General features: G+C 41.7%; 2 protein-coding genes across 4 annotated transcripts in view; one reads left to right on the forward strand and one right to left on the reverse strand.

Annotated features, from left to right (window-relative positions):
* LOC309608220 (uncharacterized protein C6orf52) overlaps positions 1-18,940 on the forward strand; it is a 391,220-nt gene that overhangs the window by 43,691 nt on the left and 328,589 nt on the right. The window lies entirely within an intron of this gene.
* The window catches only part of LOC309608210 (N-acetyllactosaminide beta-1,6-N-acetylglucosaminyl-transferase), an 87,497-nt gene that overhangs the window by 10,343 nt on the left and 58,214 nt on the right, over positions 1-18,940 (reverse strand). The window lies entirely within an intron of this gene.

Genomic DNA, 18,940 nt, shown 5'->3' on the forward strand with positions numbered 1-18,940 from the left:
TGCAAATGGCATTATTTCATTCTTTTTTATGGCTAAGTAATATTCCATTGTATATATGTACCAAGCAAGTCTTCTTTACCCATTCCTCTGTCGATGAACATTTAGGTTGCTTCCATGTCTTGGCTATTGTAAATAGTGCTATTATCAAAAATTTTTAGGACTTCCCAGATAACATCTATCTTAAAGTGAAAGCTCAGGAAACAGGCCACTCTATGTCCTTAGTGCTAATAAGTGAGAGAGATTCCAGGGTCGCTCCTATATGAAGTTTGCAATATTAGACATATGGAACTCAAGCAATCTTTTAACACAATATCCTTTTTATATGTTAAAGTTCTTGTTGAGCATTTGGTGTTGCCAACCATTGTGCTGGGCAGTAAGGGAGAGTATAATTAACAAGACACAATTCCTGATCATCCAATAAAGATGATGAGCCCCCAAGCAATGGTTTTTGTTTTTTTTTTTAATTTATTTATTTATGTCTGTGTTGGGTCTTCGTTGCTGTGCGCGGGCTTTCTCTAGTTGAGGCGAGCGGGGGCTACTCTTCACTGCAGTGTGCAGGCTTCTCATTGCAGTGGCTTCTCTTGTTGCAGAGCACCGGCTCTAGGCATGCGGGCTTCAGTAGTTGCAGCACGTGGGCTCAGTAGCTGTGGCTCGCAGGCTCTAGAGCACAGGCTCAGTAGTTGTGGCACACAGGCTTAGTTGCTCCGTGGCATGTGGGATCTTCCCAGACCAGGGCTCGAACCCATGTCCTCTGCATTGGCAGGTGGATTCTCAACCACTGTGCCACCAGGGAAGCCCAAGCAATGGGTTTTGAGCTTTGAGTTTTTCCTAGACTGGTGTGCACTGATCTACCCATCTTCTCTATTTCTTTCAGTTGTTCTTTTGACCAAAAGTTTACTTGCTGATGCATTATCAATTAATATTTAACTCACCTTTGAACTGTAAAAAGCCTTTAAAAGGGAGAGGAGAGGAGGGCATTAGGCTGCCATTTTGCTAAACCAGGGCTTTTCCATGTTGGCACTATCGACAATGTAAGCTGGACAACTCCTTGTTGTAGAATCTTCCTTTGCATTGTGTGGTGTTTAGCAGCATCTCTGGACTCCACCCACCTGATGCCAGTAATACCCATCCCCCCAGTTGTGACAATCAAAAATATCTTCAGATACTGCCGAATGTCCCCTGGTGGTGCAAAATTTCCCTGTTTGAGAAACACTGTGCTATCTCCAATAACCCTCTCCATCGCAATAAATTTTGGATGGGTCACAGAGATTGAAGGGTCCATTTAATCACATAGAGTAGGACTTCCCTGGTGGCGCAGTGGTTAAGGATCCGCCTGCCAATGCAGGGGACACAGGTTCGAGCCCTGGTCTGGGAAGATCCCACATGCCGCGGAGCAACTGGGCCCGTGAGCCACAACTGCTGAGCCTGCGCGTCTGGAGGCTGTGCTCCCAACAAGAGAGGCCACGATAGTGAGAGGCCCGCGCACCGCAATGAAGAGTGGCCCCCTCTCGCCGCAACTAGAGAAAGCCCTCGCACAGAAACGAAGACCCAACACAGCCATAAATAAATAAATAAAATTAAAAAAAAATGACACTTGTAAGAGCAGAAGTAGGGAGAGGGACAAACACAGACAACGTTGAATTCTACTTTGGTTTTTTTTGTTGTTGCTTTTTGGTTTTTTTGCAAAGAACCCGTGAGGCACAGCCATATCCGGCAGGAATGGGCATAGACCCTTGCTTCTGAAATGTGGTTCTTGGAGTGAGAGCTTCAATATCACCTGGAAGTTTGTTAGAAATGTAGCCTCTCGGGCCCCGCCCAGACCTCCTGCACCAGAATCAGCATCTTCACAAGGTCCCCAGAAGATTCCTGTGCACAAGCCTGGGCTATAGTCGACACTGCCAAGGACTCAGCTTCATTTCCTCCCCTCCTGGAAGTCCTCCCCTCAGCCTTCATCAGGTTTCCAGGTAGCTTCTCATCCTCCTATTCTCACTCAAATTCTGCTCTTATGAAGGAATCTGGTACTTACATCCTAGTGCCCTCTGCTGAGAATACAGTTGACCCCTGAACAACGCAGGTTTGAACTGCGAGGGTCCATTCATATGTGGATTTTTTTCAGTAGTAAATACTACAGTCTTTTGCAATAGGAGGTTGGTTGAATCCATGGATGCAGAACCTTGGATTCAGAGTAACCTTGGATACAGGGGAACCTCAGATACAGAGGAAACTTAGACACACAGGAAACCTGGATACAGAGGGCCAACTATAAGTTATACTCGGATTTTCGGGAGTCTGCCCCCCTGACCTCTGCGTTGTTCAAGGGTCAACTGTTTATGCATTTGAACCTCAAGATCACCTCCTTGAAGACAATCAGCCCACCTGTTGTTGGGAAAAGCTGAGTTGAGTGGAGGGCCAGTTGTCACGGTGCCTTTGACTTCACAGCATTTGGCCCAGCATTTGGAGATACTGATCAACGTTAAAGGAATGGACGAGTGTGGCACGCAAGGGATGTGCCATCGCTTTAGGCTTTAGTGCTGATGGTGAGGACCGCTTAGCTGTGTGTGGACCAGACATGTCCGGTTGCTACCTTGGCTTCCCAGTAGGCCACCATACTTGAAGGTATAATAACGTCCTACTTCTTAGTATTGGAAAATATTTCTTTTACCCTCTTAGCAAGGGCCAACCCATTTCAGTTTGCCCTACAGCAACTGCCTAGGTGGCCACCAATCATCGATTCTCCACATCTGTCCTGCCTTGCACAACTAGTTTAGGGAGAGATCAAACACTCAGCAAGACTCTGGTGACAGCTCTATTCGAATACTTTGTAGGTATCCCTTGGTTATTATCTTGAGGAGATAATGGCAAGCGAAAGATTGAATAGCCTGAATATACAGTGTGCCCACTATTCAGTAAGTAGTTCAATCTGTCTTAGGTTAAAACATACATAGAAACCCCAAAGCTACTGATCCCATTACTTGTGTCAACGTCCAGTTGCTCCTTTTACTCCCGTAAAAACATCTACTATGGGGCTTCCCTGGTGGCACAGTGGTTAAGAATCCGCCTGCCAATGCAGGGGACACCAGGTTTTTAGCCCTGGTCCGGGAAGATCCCACATGCCGCGGAGCAACTAAGCCCGTGCACCACAACTACTGAGCCCGCGCTCTAGAGCCCGTGAGCCACAACTACTGAGCCCACATGCCACAACTATGGAAGCCCACGGGCCTAGAGCCCATGCTCCACAACAAGAGAAGCCACCGCAATGAGAAGCCTGCGCACCGCAACGAAGAGTAGCCCCCGCTCGCTGCAACCAGAGAGAGTCGGTGCACAGCAACAAAGACCCAACACAGCCAAAAATAAATAAATAAATTAAATAAATTTAAAAAAAAGAAAACCAAAAGGTAGATGGGTAGGGACTTCTCCAGTGGTCCAGTGGTTAGGACTCCGCGCTCCCAATGCAGGGGGCCCAGGTTTGATCCCTGGTCAGGAAACTAGATCCGCGTGCTGCAACTAAGACCCGGCGCAGCCAAATAAATAAATATTAAAAAAAAAAAAAAAAGTAGACGGGTAGAATTTGAGACGGATCTTGACTGATGGGGAGAGTGTGATGAGCTCAAAGTGTTGCCTAGGAAGCAACCCCACAGTCATTGTTTGGAGGTAAAAATGGCTTGAGGATCTGAGAAGGACCCAGAGCTTCACCCCTCCCCGTGGCTGCCCTGCAATTATGTTAACAGAGAATGAAAAGAATTTTAAAAAACCAAACTTTCAGAACGATTTCTCTTCTACAAAGTATTGCTTCCAGGGGCACAGAGCAAGTTTCTGAACTCTAGCTCTCTGAGAATAAACTTGGATAAATAATTTGTCTTTCAGCATCTTCTCTCTGTACTTTTTTGAAGAGTTTGGTCTGTGTGGGTACACATTGTACTTTTTAATATGCCAAAGCGAAATAAGTTTCCTTTCATCTGATTTGCTTGTCTTTAGTGCAAAATTATGCTAATTCAATGTAGAAAAGAAATACTGACATGAAGAGCAATTGGGTTCATTTATATGCACTGTTCTGTATCATTATTTCTCTAGTACTGTTTCAGGAACCCTGATCATTCTTTTTTCTCTGTAACTTTCCTCAAGTTATTCTGTTTTCTTGAGACTGTGAAGTTTTGTGAGTCAAGTATGAGACAATTAGCAAATTCATGATGATGATGTCTCATGAAAGTTTGAGACTGAGTGGCCACAGTTAAAGGAGTGGGTCTTTTATTTCAAGGTTCATGAAAGCACCTGGAAGAAAAAACTCACATTGTAGCGTCTGCCCACTGTTGGTTGGCAAACCATTCACTCTGAGTGGTAAGAGTATCCGATGGGGGAGCTGTGTCAGGCAGGGCTGACTTCTGGCATGAACAGGAGGGAAGTACTCTCATGTCAGACTTTTATCAGGCATTCCAGAAATACCATAATGTCTTTGATAGATAGATCCATCCTCAGACAAGTGGCCAGATAACTAGCAAATACTCTGGACATTGTTGAGCAAAAAGGGAAGGAAAGAAGGAAGAAGAGGAAGAAAGGAAGAAAGACAGAATTTGAAGTCATGTTTTCAAACTTCAGAATATATCAAAACTTTCTGGAGTGCTTAAAATAAAGACTGTTGGGTTCTAGTCTCAGAGTTTCTTTTTTCTTTATAAATAGAGGTATAATTGCCATATAACATTATATTAGTTTCAGGTGTACAGTATAATGATTTGATACTTGTATATATTGCAAAATGATCACCACCATAAGTCCAGTTAACAACGAACTGGTTTTCAGTTGAGTCCCAACTGATTTCTAATCTACCGGCCGTTCTTCAAGCCTTACCTGGCTTTTCATAGCATCATTTTCCTTTGCGGGCGCTGCCCTAGTTCAGGTGCTTGACATCTTCGCTCACCAAGACTACTTCAATTGCCTACAAACCAGTCTCTCTGCCTCCAGTCTGCCCAATTTGTTGGCAATACCAGCAAATGGCTTTTTCTATAATTAGCGTTGACCCTATTACCTTCCTATTTGGGGGATGTGGGATCACTTTGAACCGTTTGCCCTGTGTCTGCTTCTTCAAGCCACTTTGAGATGCCTATCCACCAACCACTCACCCTCCGACAAAAGAAAGCAAATTCAGACTTACCATCCCAAACCCCTTCTGCTGGTGTCCATTCCACCTCTTACTAGAATTCTGACTCCTCACCCCATTTCTCGTTTTACATTGCTGCTTCCGCTTCCCGGGACCCAGTTTAAAGTTATCTCTTCCCTTAAAAACTTGAGTATAAACTGGCACTTTTTTCTTTTGCTTCAGACTGTCACTAATCAATTCCCCAGCTAGCTCTTCAGAACCATGAACCTGGCTGGGTCCAGCAGTTCACTGCTCTAGGTCACATTCACACCAGGGAGATACCAAAATGCTGACCATGGCACAAAAGGATTTTTGCAGTTATGTCCCCAGACTACACATAGCAGATAGGCAGCCCAGAAACCACATCTGATTGGTAGGAGGCCTGTTTGGTTTGACCCCCATAGAAGGGGGGTAGAAGAGTGGGAAAAAAATAAATAAGATTTCCCCTGAAAGTCTGGACTGTCAGTCCCTTGCCCACAATTCACTAGAACTTTATCCAGCCTGGAGCCCTCCTGCTGCCCTGCTGCCCACCTTGCTTCACTGGCTCACATTGTCTGCCTGGCCCTGTCGACGTGTAGTCTGAAACACTGGGTTTCCACACCTCACCTCTCAACGCTGCCCACGTCATCTTTCATCACTATCCACGCACCCAGCTGTCCTGCCATCCTTTTGGGAATTCCCAAATCGGTCTTCCATTTTCACGTAGTTCTTTATACCCTGGCTTATGCAAATATCTAAGAAAACAAGCTCAAAGTAAGTCATGGGGCTGTAATGTACCGCATGGTGACTGTAGTTATTAATACTGTACTGCATATTTGGAAGTTGCTAGGAGAGAATCTTAAAAGTTCTCATCATAAGGAAAGAAAAATGTGTAACTATGGTGGTGGTGACAGATATTAACTAGACTTATTGTGATCATCACTTCACAGTATGTACAAATATCATTATGTTGTACACCCGAAACTAACGTTGTATGTCAATTATGTCTCAGTTTTTAAAAAAAGAAAAAAGAAAACAAGCTCATACTTGTTAGAAACTAAAGTTAGTAAAGTTTAAATCCTAAAATAGCCTCTTCTCCTAAAAAAATAATTTTTTAGTAGACTTTTTTTTTTTTTTTAGAGCAGCTTTAGGTTCACAGCAAAACTGAGTGGAAGGTACATAGATTTCCTATATTTTCCCTGCCCCTCTCCTCATTTTATATGTAGCACACTGGCAAAGATTTACAAAATGTTAATACCCAGTGCTGGAGAGGGTGTAGGGAAATAGGGGTTTCAGAACTGCCAGGGGGAGTACAAACTGGACCAATTTTTGGAAAAGCAGTATGACACTTTGTACCAAAATCCTTAAAAAACGTGCATACCCTTTGACAGTTTAATGTACTGAAATTTGTCTTAAGGAAGTTCTTTGTAAATTCTTATTTGAGAGGCAATTTAATATAGTAATTAAAAGGAGAGACTCTGAAACTATATTGCCTGGGTTCAAGTGCCTGCTTGGCCAATGAGTAACTGTGGGACCACTGACAGGTTACCTAACCTCTCTGTTCCTGGGTTTCCCTAACTGTAAACAAGGATCAAAACAGTCCCTACACCTCATGGAGTTGTCGTGAAGTGTGTAATATACCACGGTTGAGAATCCCTGCTTTTCAAAGACTATTTCATTGAGCATCCCTTTATAGGGATAATACTTTTCAGCTTCTAAAACACCAAACATTATGCCTTGGTAAGGAGAGATTTTATTTTTCACCAAATAAAGCAACTTTATTTGTAAGTTTTGAAGATTTCAAAAATACAGAAAAGTTCAGAGAAGAGACCAATTTTTTTTCCCCACTCCCCCAAATTAGATAGTGTTAAGCATCCTGGCGCATTTACCGTATGAATCTTTACTTTTTTTTTTCTTAAAAATATTATTCTATAATTTGTGAAAAATCGAACACTTTACTCAAATGGATTCAAATGACTCATAAAAGTACACAGAACAAAAATGAAAGTAAAAAAAAAAGACCCAAAACACTACAAAATCTTACATTTACAAGTAACCATCATTAAGAAAACATCATTTCATAAAGCATTTTTTGTACAGATAAATACTTCCATGTCACCTTAAGACTATGACATAGCTGTTAACTAGTTGATTAAACTATACCAAATATAGATGGCAAATAACGTTTTACAAGTGGCCTTTACCATTAAGATGTATGGGTTGAGTTTCCTTAAATGAGTTTGGGCATACGTTATGTACATGTTTACCACTTTTATAGGTTTATCAGTCCAAAAACCTGTTTCCTTAGGACCTAAGCTTTTGTTATTTGCATCATGTGAACATCAAGTAATAAGTTTTCTCTGTGATCTATTTGTTTAGATGTGTTTGTTCATAGCTTAAATTAGGTATATGCATTTGAAGCGGCATTTCCTAGATTTTATGTGACTGTTTCAAATAAAAGTATCTACAGTATTGATTGCCCTTCTCACTACATTACGCAAAGCAATTTCATGGCCGGGTCGTTCCTTATAGGAATCAATAGAACACAACATGCCCAGTACTGCTGTGTTTCCTGCCTGGGCAAAAGGTCCTTAATGAATCCATTAGACAAATTTTCATCTTGCCCTGCACGCAGTGACCTCCTCACCTTCAAAACAAGGTGCCAGGTTACACCCAGTTGGATGTAAATCAAGAATTCACTCCCGGACTTCCCTGGTGGCGCAGTGGTTAAGAATCCGCCTGCCAATGCAGGGGACAAAGGTTTGAGCCCTGGTCCACGAAGATCTCACATGCTGCGGAGCAACTAAGCCCGTGTGCCACAACTACTGAAGCCCGCGCGCCTAGAGCCCGTGTTCCACAACAAGAGAAGCCACCGCAATGAGAAGCCCGTGCACCGCAACGAAGAGAAGCCCCTGCTCGCCGGAACCAGAGAAAGCCTGCACACAGCAACGAAGACACAACGCAGCCAAAAATTAAAAAAAAAAAAGAATTCACTCCCAAGTTATAAAACATTCCCTCCAATTCCATGTAAAAGCAGCCAAATAAAAATCACCATTGCTTAGGACTCTTGTCTAATTTTAACCCCCGTTGACAACCCAAGACAGGTCCAAAGGATCTGAAGGTCAGTGGTAAATTCCACTTGTTGCTGCATGCACTGGGGTATATATATATATAGGTTGCTAATTCTGGGAACTAAGTGCCTATCTATAACAAGCCTAATCTTTTATACAGAGCAGCAGAAGCCCTTCTGTTTATACTCTTCTGCAAATGTGAGAAACATCTTTTAAAAAAAGGGAAAAAAAACTTTAAAAAGAGAAGAAACATGGGAGCAAGTGTCCTAGGATGTGCCTGGTGTATGTGGGTCTCCCACCCCACCCCTACTCCTCACCCCCGACCCCATGGAGTTTCCAGCAGTTTTTAGAAACACAGGAAGTCACACTACAGCCCAAGCATTTCTTCTTGAAACATCTATTTAACCTGAACATTTGCATGAAAAGCACTAGGCTACAATTAGAAGCCCTAGGACGACACAAAAGCAGCAGACCTGATTGAGGGGGTCGAGATGATCATCACTTCTGGAAGGGAGCAGAGTGGGGTTCCTGGAGTACTTGTAGTAACGTGGGTTTTTTTTTTTTTTTTTTTAAACCAAAGGCAAATTTTGGCCAACCCAATTTTTTTTTTAATTTTATTAATTAATTAATTTTTTTTTTTTTTTTAATTTATGGCTGTGTTGGGTCTTCATTTCTGTGCGAGGGCTTTCTCTAGCTGTGGCAAGCGGGGGCCACTCTTCATCACGGTGCGCGGGCCTCTCACTATCGCGGCCTCTCTTGTTGTGGAGCACAGGCTCCAGACGCGCAGGCTCAGTAGTTGTGGCTCACGGGCCCAGCTGCTCCGCTGCATGTGGGATCTTCCCAGACCAGGGCTCGAACCCGTGTCCCCTGCATTGGCAGGCGGATTCTCAACCACTGCGCCACCAGGGAAGCCCTAACGTGGGTTTTTGTTCTGGTTACTCAGGTGAGGATCAGTTTGAAAATTCAGTGATTTCAATTCTGATATGTGCGGTTTTCTGTATGTATAATATTATATTTCAATGAAACGTTTAAGAAAGTTATAGAGTAGGTGGGAATGTGATATTTACATAAATTTGTAAAACAAAACATGAGACTTCAAAGAAATGTTGGCCCCTTCAGTTCCTTGCCCCCCTTCTCCAATTAACTTCACGATGTTCCTATTATTTATTCTGAATCACAGATACTGTCAAATCAAAGGTAACAAAAGCATACCAGATTCAAGCTTAATAATGATATAACTACATGCTGTATTTACTTTTTTTTTTGGCTGCGCTGTACAGCTTGTGGGATCTTAGTTCCCCAGCCAGGGATTGAACCCAGGCCCTCAGGAATGAGATCACAGAGTCCTAACCACTGGACCACCAGGAAATTCTCTGTATTTACTTTATCACCCCAAATGAATAGTATTACTAAAAATGACCCTACTTTTTTTTTTTAAATAATAAGAGGTCAAATTATTATTTATTTTTTATTTCTATTATTTACAGAAAATAATAAATAAATATATAACATGGGAAAAGAAAAGTTTGCCAAATGGAACCAACACTCAACAGATACCTGCCAGAGGATCTATAAGAAACCATTATATTCACCTTGGAACATGCAAAATGAAGTCATTACAGTAAAAGAAAGGAAGAATAAGAAGCTGCTTTTCCAGACCCCAAAGGCATCATATTCTATGATTCCATTTTTACCACATTCTGGAAAAGGCAAAACCATAGGGATGGAGAACAGGTCAGGATTTGCCAAGGGTTTGGATTGGGGGCAGGGGTTGATTACAAGAAGCACCGTGAGGGAATTTTTGGAGGTGATGGGATTGTTCTCGATCGTGGTAGTGAATGCACGACTCTATGCCAACGCCAAAACGCAAGGGACTGGACACCAAAAAGAATGAATTTTACTGCCTATAAATTTAAAAACAAAAAGGGGGGCTGTTTCAGATTTAGCAACAATGTATAATAGAATGGATCTCCTTCATGGTAAATGGATAAATTTAAAAATTCTATTTTGTAGTATACCCAGAGAATTTTTCATTTGAGAAATAGTAATATTCACTATCTTTTAAAAAATGAATTCTGAACACTTTTTATGGAATCCTGTCATTAAAACCCATCGTTCAGTATTAGACAACATACATACCAAAATGTACTTACTGCCCTTTTCCTCCAGAACCTAGGGTATTTCAGAGAGAAATTGTGAGAAGCACTAAATATATAAAGTCTATTTTATTATGACTTACAAGTCCCACCTTCGTGACTCAGATCAGCTGCTAAATCATGTGACCCAAAGAAATCACTTCACCTTCCTGGGCTTGGTTTCTCTAATCTTAAATGATGAGATTATCCTTTCCAACTCTAGTATGAAATTACTCATCCACTTCACAAAATCATTTTGTTATTTTGAAGTAGGCATTCTGAGTTTCTACTCCTTCCAGAATCATCCACTTACAAAAAAAAAAGAAGAGAAAGAAAACCTATCACCAAAATGACATTCAATGGGCACCTTCTCACTACCTAGCTCAAATTCCTCATTTTACAGAGGGGGAAGCTGAGGCCCAGAGAGGTTAAGTGACATGCCCAAGGTCAAACAGCTAATTAAGGGCAGAGCCTAGAACCTAGAAAATAATTCTGTCGTGTGCATATCTAATATCTAGGTCACTGGCCCCTCTTACAGGGTCCAGTGGCTGGAGCTAGAAATTCCTTCTAAACTTTAAGTCCTAAAACCCAAACTAATTGAGGCCAAGGTTGGTTAACAGTTTGTCCAGTGTCAGACAAGCTGTTAGCTGACAAGGCCAGGAGGCCAGAGTCCATTTTCTTCCCTCCACACTGCCCTGTAAGACCAGAGAAACCTTCAATCTCAGATTACATTATATACATAAAAAATTAACAAGGCGATTGAACCCAACAGAGGCCCATGAGAACATCTGGTAACAGTAAATACATTAAGATTTGGCTGAAATTTGGCAAAATATCTTCAAGTCAATTCCAAAGTCAAACATACAGGAGACTCATAAAATAATAAGACTGTCAATTTGTCTTTTGTTTTTTCCTATATAGAGGAAGCAGAATATTCAGACGCTAGAAGAGATGGAAAAAAGTACCTCTAAACACTGCACACTAATCAAGTCTTACTCTTAGTAACAACACTCCTCTCACGTTCCCTGCAGGAAGAGGAAGGTCAAGAAAATGAACATCTTAACAAGCATTATTGCCTCTAATGCTTGAAGAACTTGTGCTTATAGATTCAGTTTTGTCCATTTAAAAAAGGAAGAAGAGGGAATTCCTTGGCAGTCCAGTGGTTAGGACTCGGAGCTTTCACGGCCGGGGCCCGGGTTCAATCCCTGGTCAGGGAACTAAGATCCTGCAAGCTGTGCAGTGTGGCCAAAATAAATAAATAAAAATAAAAAAGGAAGAAGAAAACTCAGTATGGTTGATATAATATGTCCGAAAATTTGGGTTAAAAAGGTTTTCACTTTGCAGCAAATCGTTGTTATGGGATATATAGAAAGCCTTAGCCTGGAATATTGGAATTTTGCATTTCTTTTGACAAAAAGGAAGTTACTCATTTCTGAAAATTAGAGTCAACTCAGTGATGTCATACATTTTAAGTTTTCTTGCTTTTAGTGTGTGTAGTATGTTGATGGTTGTTGAAACTGGCTGATGGGCACATGAGGATTACTGTATCATTCTCCATTCTGTTGTGTGTTTGTAAATTTCATAATAGAGTTTTAAAATTATCCCTGTGTAAGTAGCTAGGAGGGGCGACATTTGTTTTAACATCGAGGAAGCTGAACATTGAAATGGGAAGGATGTGGTTGAGTCAGCAGAAACCTGTACAGAATGATTGTGAAAAAACTCTCTAATTTCTTTCAAGTCTTGGCTATGTTGATTTCCTTTTCCAAGAAATTACATTTATTCCAAACAGATATCTGTACATGGTAAGGTTTAAGAAAATAAAACAATCCTATTAATCCCAACTCCTGCTCCTTTCATGTGATGTGATCTCAAAAATAGAGTCCTGAAGACACTCGTCCTTTGCATTTTTAAGGAAACACTCTTTTCATGGATATGAGAACATACTTCACAGTATTATTGTAAAACCCAAGTGAGGTTTTTCAGTACTCAGAATTTACACCAATAACATTAAGGGAAATCAAAACTATAAAAAATAAGTACTCATCCCAACATGTTAAACTGCTTAAATTTTCTTATACTTCCTCCTATTCCTCTTTGGGTGTATTTACATCTAGTTTTACATGGTTGTGGAGCCATGATGCAGACGTCCTTTTGTATGAAAAGACATTTAAATGGGTTTTACTTAACACCTTCCTTGAGAATCTCTTGGGTTTAGGAATTCTAGACCATATTAATAACTAGAAAAACACTTCACCTCTCACTTTACTCCCAATATTTTCATTCAATTCTCAAAACAATTTTACTAAGTAGCCATCTTATTGTGACTGCTCAGATGAGGAGCTTAAGGTTTGGGTGCACAAGGTCACAAAGCTAATAAGGGCAGAGCCAAAATTCATCATCAGGTTTGTCTCACTCCAAAGCCCGGGATATTTCTTCAATACGAGTCCTTCCCAAGCATCAGTCATTTGCACAGCACTTTAACAGTACCCTCCATAAGCAACCAACACTGTAAAGCTTTGCCTTATACAAATTCACTTTCGTTTGTACGAGCGGCTGCCTTTTTTCTCAGTTAAGGAGATGGAAATAAACGGAACCATCATTTGCTGCAAATCTGTGAACGTGCCAATCTGTAAAAGATGGTCTGTGCCAGCGGTTCTCAAGGTGGACTTCTAGCAAGGTTATCCCCTGGTAACTTGTTAGAACTACAAATTCTGGGGCCTGCTTCTGTCCTGCTGAATCAGAAACCCTGGGGCTGGGGCCCAGCAATCTGTGTTTTAACAGGCCCTACAGTGGATTCTAAAGCATGCTCTTTCTGGTAACCACTGCACTACATACATTATCTTATTTAATATTCATAACTTCTCCTTAAACTAAATACTATTTATTATTTCCATCATCACAGATGGGTAAACTGAGACTCGGCGTAGACTAAGACCAGAATCACATAGTTAGCAGGTAATGGGAGCCAAGACTTAAACTACACTTATCTGGTTCCAAAGCCTTTTCATAGTATCATGTGGACTCCAGGGGGGATATCAGGAGATTCTGTTGCCGTGGTTCAGAGAAAGCAGAGATACAGATGATAACGAAATCATGGAGACACTGATTATATATCTATTATGACTTTGATATGCAACTAATATTTTTACTGTTTCAAAGAATCATTGAGGGAATTCCCTGGCAGTCCAGTGGTTAGGACTCCATGCTTCCACTGTGGGGGGCACAGGTTCAAGTCCTGGTTGGGGATCTAAGATCCCACATGCAGCATGGTGTGGCCAAAAAAAAAAAAGAGTCATTGAAATGCAATACTATGCTTTGTTAAAAAAAAAAGTAAAACCTTGATGCTTCTAGAAAAGATTAGTTTCAGACAGTTGGTAGAAAATAACTGGAGGTGGAATGAAAGCTGGAAAAATGGCCTTGCCAGTTCTAAAGCAGTACCTATCAATACATTAATCCTTTCTGCAAGAATTAAATTCATGCTAAGTTCAGCTTACTGGATATTTACCAATTGTATTGGTATTTGTACTTAATTAAATGTGCACATATACTATAATCCAAATTTTCTTGTCTTGCATAATGTTGTTCTAGGGATTAGGGGTTAAATGCTAATTAAGAGCAGTATTTCCACATTATTTCCTTCACAGGGTAGCAGGGGCAAAAAATATTTGGGCACAGATTCCCCAATGAAGAAGATGATCCAAGTATTATACAGCACAGCCAAGGTCCAGAGGCATTATAAATGAGCTTTCAAATAGCTCTAGCTTCAGTATAGTTTAATTAAGTAAATACTCTGTAACCTGCCTATGGTTTCTCTACAAGGAGCATGGCATCTAGGTTCTCAAGAGCCAGGATACCTTGTAGATTATAAACCTTGCCCTATGACCTCACCCAAATTACTGCCCCAAGAACTGCCTAGAGCACTTACCAAGGAGGCAAAAGAAGCCAAACGAGCCCACATCACTAATACAATATTTTGAAAATCATGTCCAAATTTATTATGTGTATTTAATGTTATCTGGCCATACAAAAATGATGTCATTCAAAAACTCTGTTCAATGGATAGGAACCCAAGGAAGTGTCTGTTTTGTGTAATTTCTCCTTCAATCTGAATTTATCTCCATATCGACACAATAAGTGCCAGTGTGGATTATCATCCGGCCCCCCCAATAATAACTTTATTATAAACCTGAATGTTCTAATGATGTTCATTAAAACATGATTCTACCAGCCCATCAATGGTCATAATTCTTTGTCACTGGTAAAATCAGCGTAACTGAATGCATCCTTTGTGGTGCTAGAACCTGAACTCTAAATTTAGGCTGACGTACAGAGAACACAATGCATACTTTGAAAAAGCCTGGGGCTGGTCCAGCCCCACCCAGATTTAAGCCCCTGGTAACCTTTCCGTAAACACATACCTTCCAAATAACTCAGTGTTTACATTTGCTGAGAGCTACACCTGGAGAAATGTTTCTCAAGTTTCTTTCTTTTGTTATCTTTCCTTAACCTTTCATTTCCTTAGCTCACGTTTTTTTTCCCAAGCCAGTAGCTAAGGGGCACTCTAGGTCAAATTCAAGCAGAAGCAGCCCACCGCAGGAACCGAGAGTAGGCCAGGAATGGGACAAACAGCAGGGTTGGGTAAGTGCCAAGTTGTGGGAGAATCTCAAACCAGGTGCAGGTAAGACAGAAACTAACTGGAGGCGTCCACATAGGGTACCACTGCTTTCTCTGGCCATCAGAATTGACGGCATGATGGGCCAACCTGTTTCCAGGTTGGCTACCTGGGAACCAGATTTTCTAAGGAAGGATTCTGCCCTCTTAACATTCCAACTGGAACTCTTTGCTAATTCTACAAGGTATTGGATATCTTTATCTTTACTGGTATCATTTGTTGGCCTAGCTATTATGGAATTGGACCTTCAATCAGTAACTTACCCACTGTTTCTCTAATTCTGTCAAAAATGACCTCCACCCTACCCACCCCAGGTAGGGGACACCACCCTCTGATCTTCTCATCACCAACCAGCCCCTCCCCAGACCCAACCCACAAGCATCCAGCACTGTACCCAGTATCTTCAAGTCAGGCACAGTGATAGGTCGTAGTGTCGGGGGAGTGACTGGGAAGATAAAAATGGATGTCACATTTCTCACCCTTAAGGAACCCAAACACTGAGGAGGAAGGGCAGGGGAAATTTTCACTTAGCAGGTAATTATAATTCAATGCTGGTAGCAGTGTCAGGGAGTATAGGAGAACCCAGAGCTGGAGTACCAACCATGTGGGAGGTGGGTTATCAGGGATGGCTTCTGAAGGAGGTGACATCCAAGGTGGGTTACAAAGGATGAATGGGATTAGTCAGATAGAGATGATAGGAAGGGTGGCCCAGAGAAGACATCATAAAAAGCCACCAGAAAAAACTTAAGTGAAAATCGCAGAAGTGTGCAGGACCAAGTAGGTGCCGGAACATGAAGTATGAGGTGTCAGGGAAGAAGAAATGAGGGTAGAGAGATGGGGCAGGGGAGGAGGGGAAGTCGAGTCACAGAGGTTATGCTGCATTTGGGAGTTCCCTGGCTGTCTAGTGGTTGGTGACGATTCTGCGCTTTCACTGCCGAAAGCGGGGTAGGGGTGGCGGTGGGGGTTCGATCCCTGGTCGGGGAACTAATATCCCGCAGGCCGCGGGGTGCGGCCACAAAAAAAAAAAGACCTTCAACTTGAGCCTCAAGATAAGGAAAAGTCACTGAAAAGCTTTAAGCAAGGGAACGACAGGTATTCTACCAGCCTATCTGAGAATTCTGTACTGCCACCATCCCTTGACTCCGGAAGCAAAGCTCCCCGGCGCCTTTGTCCCATAAAATTCCTTGCACCTAGATTTAAAAATGCTTCAAAATTAAAAAAAAAAATAGTTGAGCTTTTAAATGAAAATTAGCTTCCTGAATGTCTGCCTATGATCTATTTAAACAAAGAATACATCTTGCAGTCTTTTGTTTCTCACTTACAGACAATAGGGTGCCTAAAATAAGGACCATTTTTCTTTTTGTGTATTTTTGTGGTGAACTTAAAAAAAAAAAAGTACATATGCTGTTTTCCACACATGATGCTTAATTAGTTTTATTGTCTATAAACTTAATAAAATATCTCTGGAAGAATATAAGGAAGCATTAAAACCAGCAGCTGATGGAGTATAAAATTTTAAAATGTTGAAACTCATGAATAGATTTCCTGTTTTTTTTTAAAAAAGCTTTTAAAAAACGTTTTTAAAATAGGGACAGATATTCAGAAACCAAAAAAAAAAAAAAAAACCCACAACATTTTGAGGGGTTCGAGCGGGGGAAAATTAGCTCAACATACTAAAATTAGCCCCATATACGAAAGAGTCACTACACTTAATACTCAACCACTCAAATCTCCAAACTTAAATTCCATAAGGTCATAGCCATCTGCTTCCAGAGCCACCCACAGTGTACAGAATAGTGCCGGGTACCATGCTAAATTTATTTAGCAGGGCTAAATAAATGTGTTGAGCGCTGAAAATAGACATGTCAGAATGTTCTATTATTTTTCTGAAGACTTCTTTTCTATTCTGTAGGAAGATAACATCCTCAAGATACTTGATTTTCTTTTGTTATCGTAACAGTGATTAGGTTCAAATTCAGCCTGCCTGCTCCTCGCCCGCCAGCCTCTGTGAGCACATTACCTGAGGAACGCTTTCCACTTCCACTGGCTCAGAGAAGGGAGAGCCAGACCAAAGCCTGTTTTGGATGGGGCCTGGGGGAAGCAGGCACAGAAGCCTGGGTGGGGTGTGGCAATTGGTTCCAGCAGGACCACTTCCTATGATTCCAAAACACAAATACACACACACACACACACACACACACACACACACACCCATATCCCTGCTAACCTTATTTCCAGCTTAGAGTGGTCAGGTGGGGCTTACTTCCATTGCCCTCTGCACTTTTTCCCCAACCTCACCTTTTTTTTACCTTTCTGGAGTTCTGCATGGAATTTGCTTTAGCTACGCAGGAAAGAAAAAACGACTATTCCTTTTCCTGGTGCAAGAGAACACTTCAGACTTCAGGCCACACGAATCCAGAATCAGATCTCAGCTTTGCCTTGGACAAGCTGTGTGATACAAGCGCATACTTCACTGTCTCTAAGCCTCATTTTCCTCCTCTGTCCGCGAGGATAGCAATGAGGCTTTCTCATCATTCAAAGAGATGATGTAGAGCGTAACACACCTGGCACAAACTGTATTTACAAGAACAGTGTCAGATGCCACGTATAGTATGTTTACACGTGTGTGAAATGGTTTTTTGTGAATAATTCGGATGCTCGCTTCACTGTGATAAATGTTGATTCACTCCCCCTCCTGCAAGTTTTTGTGAACTGTTAATCTAGTATCGTCTGAAATTAACTGCATGCCTCTGTCCCCAGCCACCTTGCAGTTCCTTTTCCTGCCCTTCTCTAAGTAGGTTTCTATAACCATCATTCTAGACTTAGGGCTGCTGAGTCATTGAGCCACCTAATAATTGCTCTGAGTCTACTTTCAGGTGTGAAGGTAGCACCCATATGTGTCAACAATAACGATGCTACAGACAAGAGCTGGGAGGTATTTCAAGCATGGCAGACACGGGGTCACCTCCCCACAGAGCTGACGCCCACACCCGCGCTGGTACAAAAGTAGACACCGGTGCATTAGACATCACTAGGAAGAGGCCCTATGGGTCACACAGGTCTTCCTGGACAACATATGGAAAACAGAATTTTGAAAAGAAACCCAGTCCTAAATCAAAATGGGATTTGGTGCTGTTTTCTGCCTGCATGCCTCTCATACCTTGGCCCCAAATTATCATGAACAACGGGAAAGACTTCACAGTATATAAAAACAAGAGGCTGCAAATGCAAATTTCTAATAAGAAAATGGGACTTAAAAATTGAGAACTGGGGCTTCCCTGGTGGCACAGTGGTTGAGAATCTGCCTGCCAATGCAGGGGACACGGGTTCGAGCCCTGGTCTGGGAAGATCCCACATGCCGCGGAGCGGCTGGGCCCGTGAGCCACAATTGCTGGGCCTGCGCGTCTGGAGCCTGTGCTCCGCAACAAGAGAGGCCGCGATGAAGAGTGGCCCCCGCTTGCCACAACTAGAGAAAACCCTCGCACAGAAACGAAGACCCAACGCAGCCATAAATAAAATAAGTAAATAAAATTTAAAAAAAAAAAAGAAAAAAGAAAATGCTCCCTATTTAAAAAAAAAAAAAAAAAAATTGAGAACTGACTTTGGGTCAACTCCAGCTAGAATCTCTCTCGTATGTTTCAACTCATTGTTACCCATTCTTCCAGGCAATAAAATATCAGACTAGATTTACTGGACCCAGTCGGTTGAGACCTGGACACCTGTTCAGGCCTAAGACTAGAAACGTTTAAGCCACAGGGATAATCTGGAAACATCCAAAGAGGAGTCAGAGATTCTGAAAACAGCCCCGTGAACTTTGAGCATCAGTGTAATACTGTGTAACAGCCTCTGAAAGAAACACTACCTATTTCAACTCATAAATTCTAGAATGCTTATTCAAAATCAGTCTCATTATGTTATAGCTGTGCTTATCAAGGACTACGAAAGACATTCA

The sequence above is a fragment of the Balaenoptera borealis genome, assembly GCF_965194805.1.
Source record: "Balaenoptera borealis genome assembly, chromosome: 12".
Lineage (NCBI taxonomy): Eukaryota > Metazoa > Chordata > Mammalia > Artiodactyla > Balaenopteridae > Balaenoptera > Balaenoptera borealis.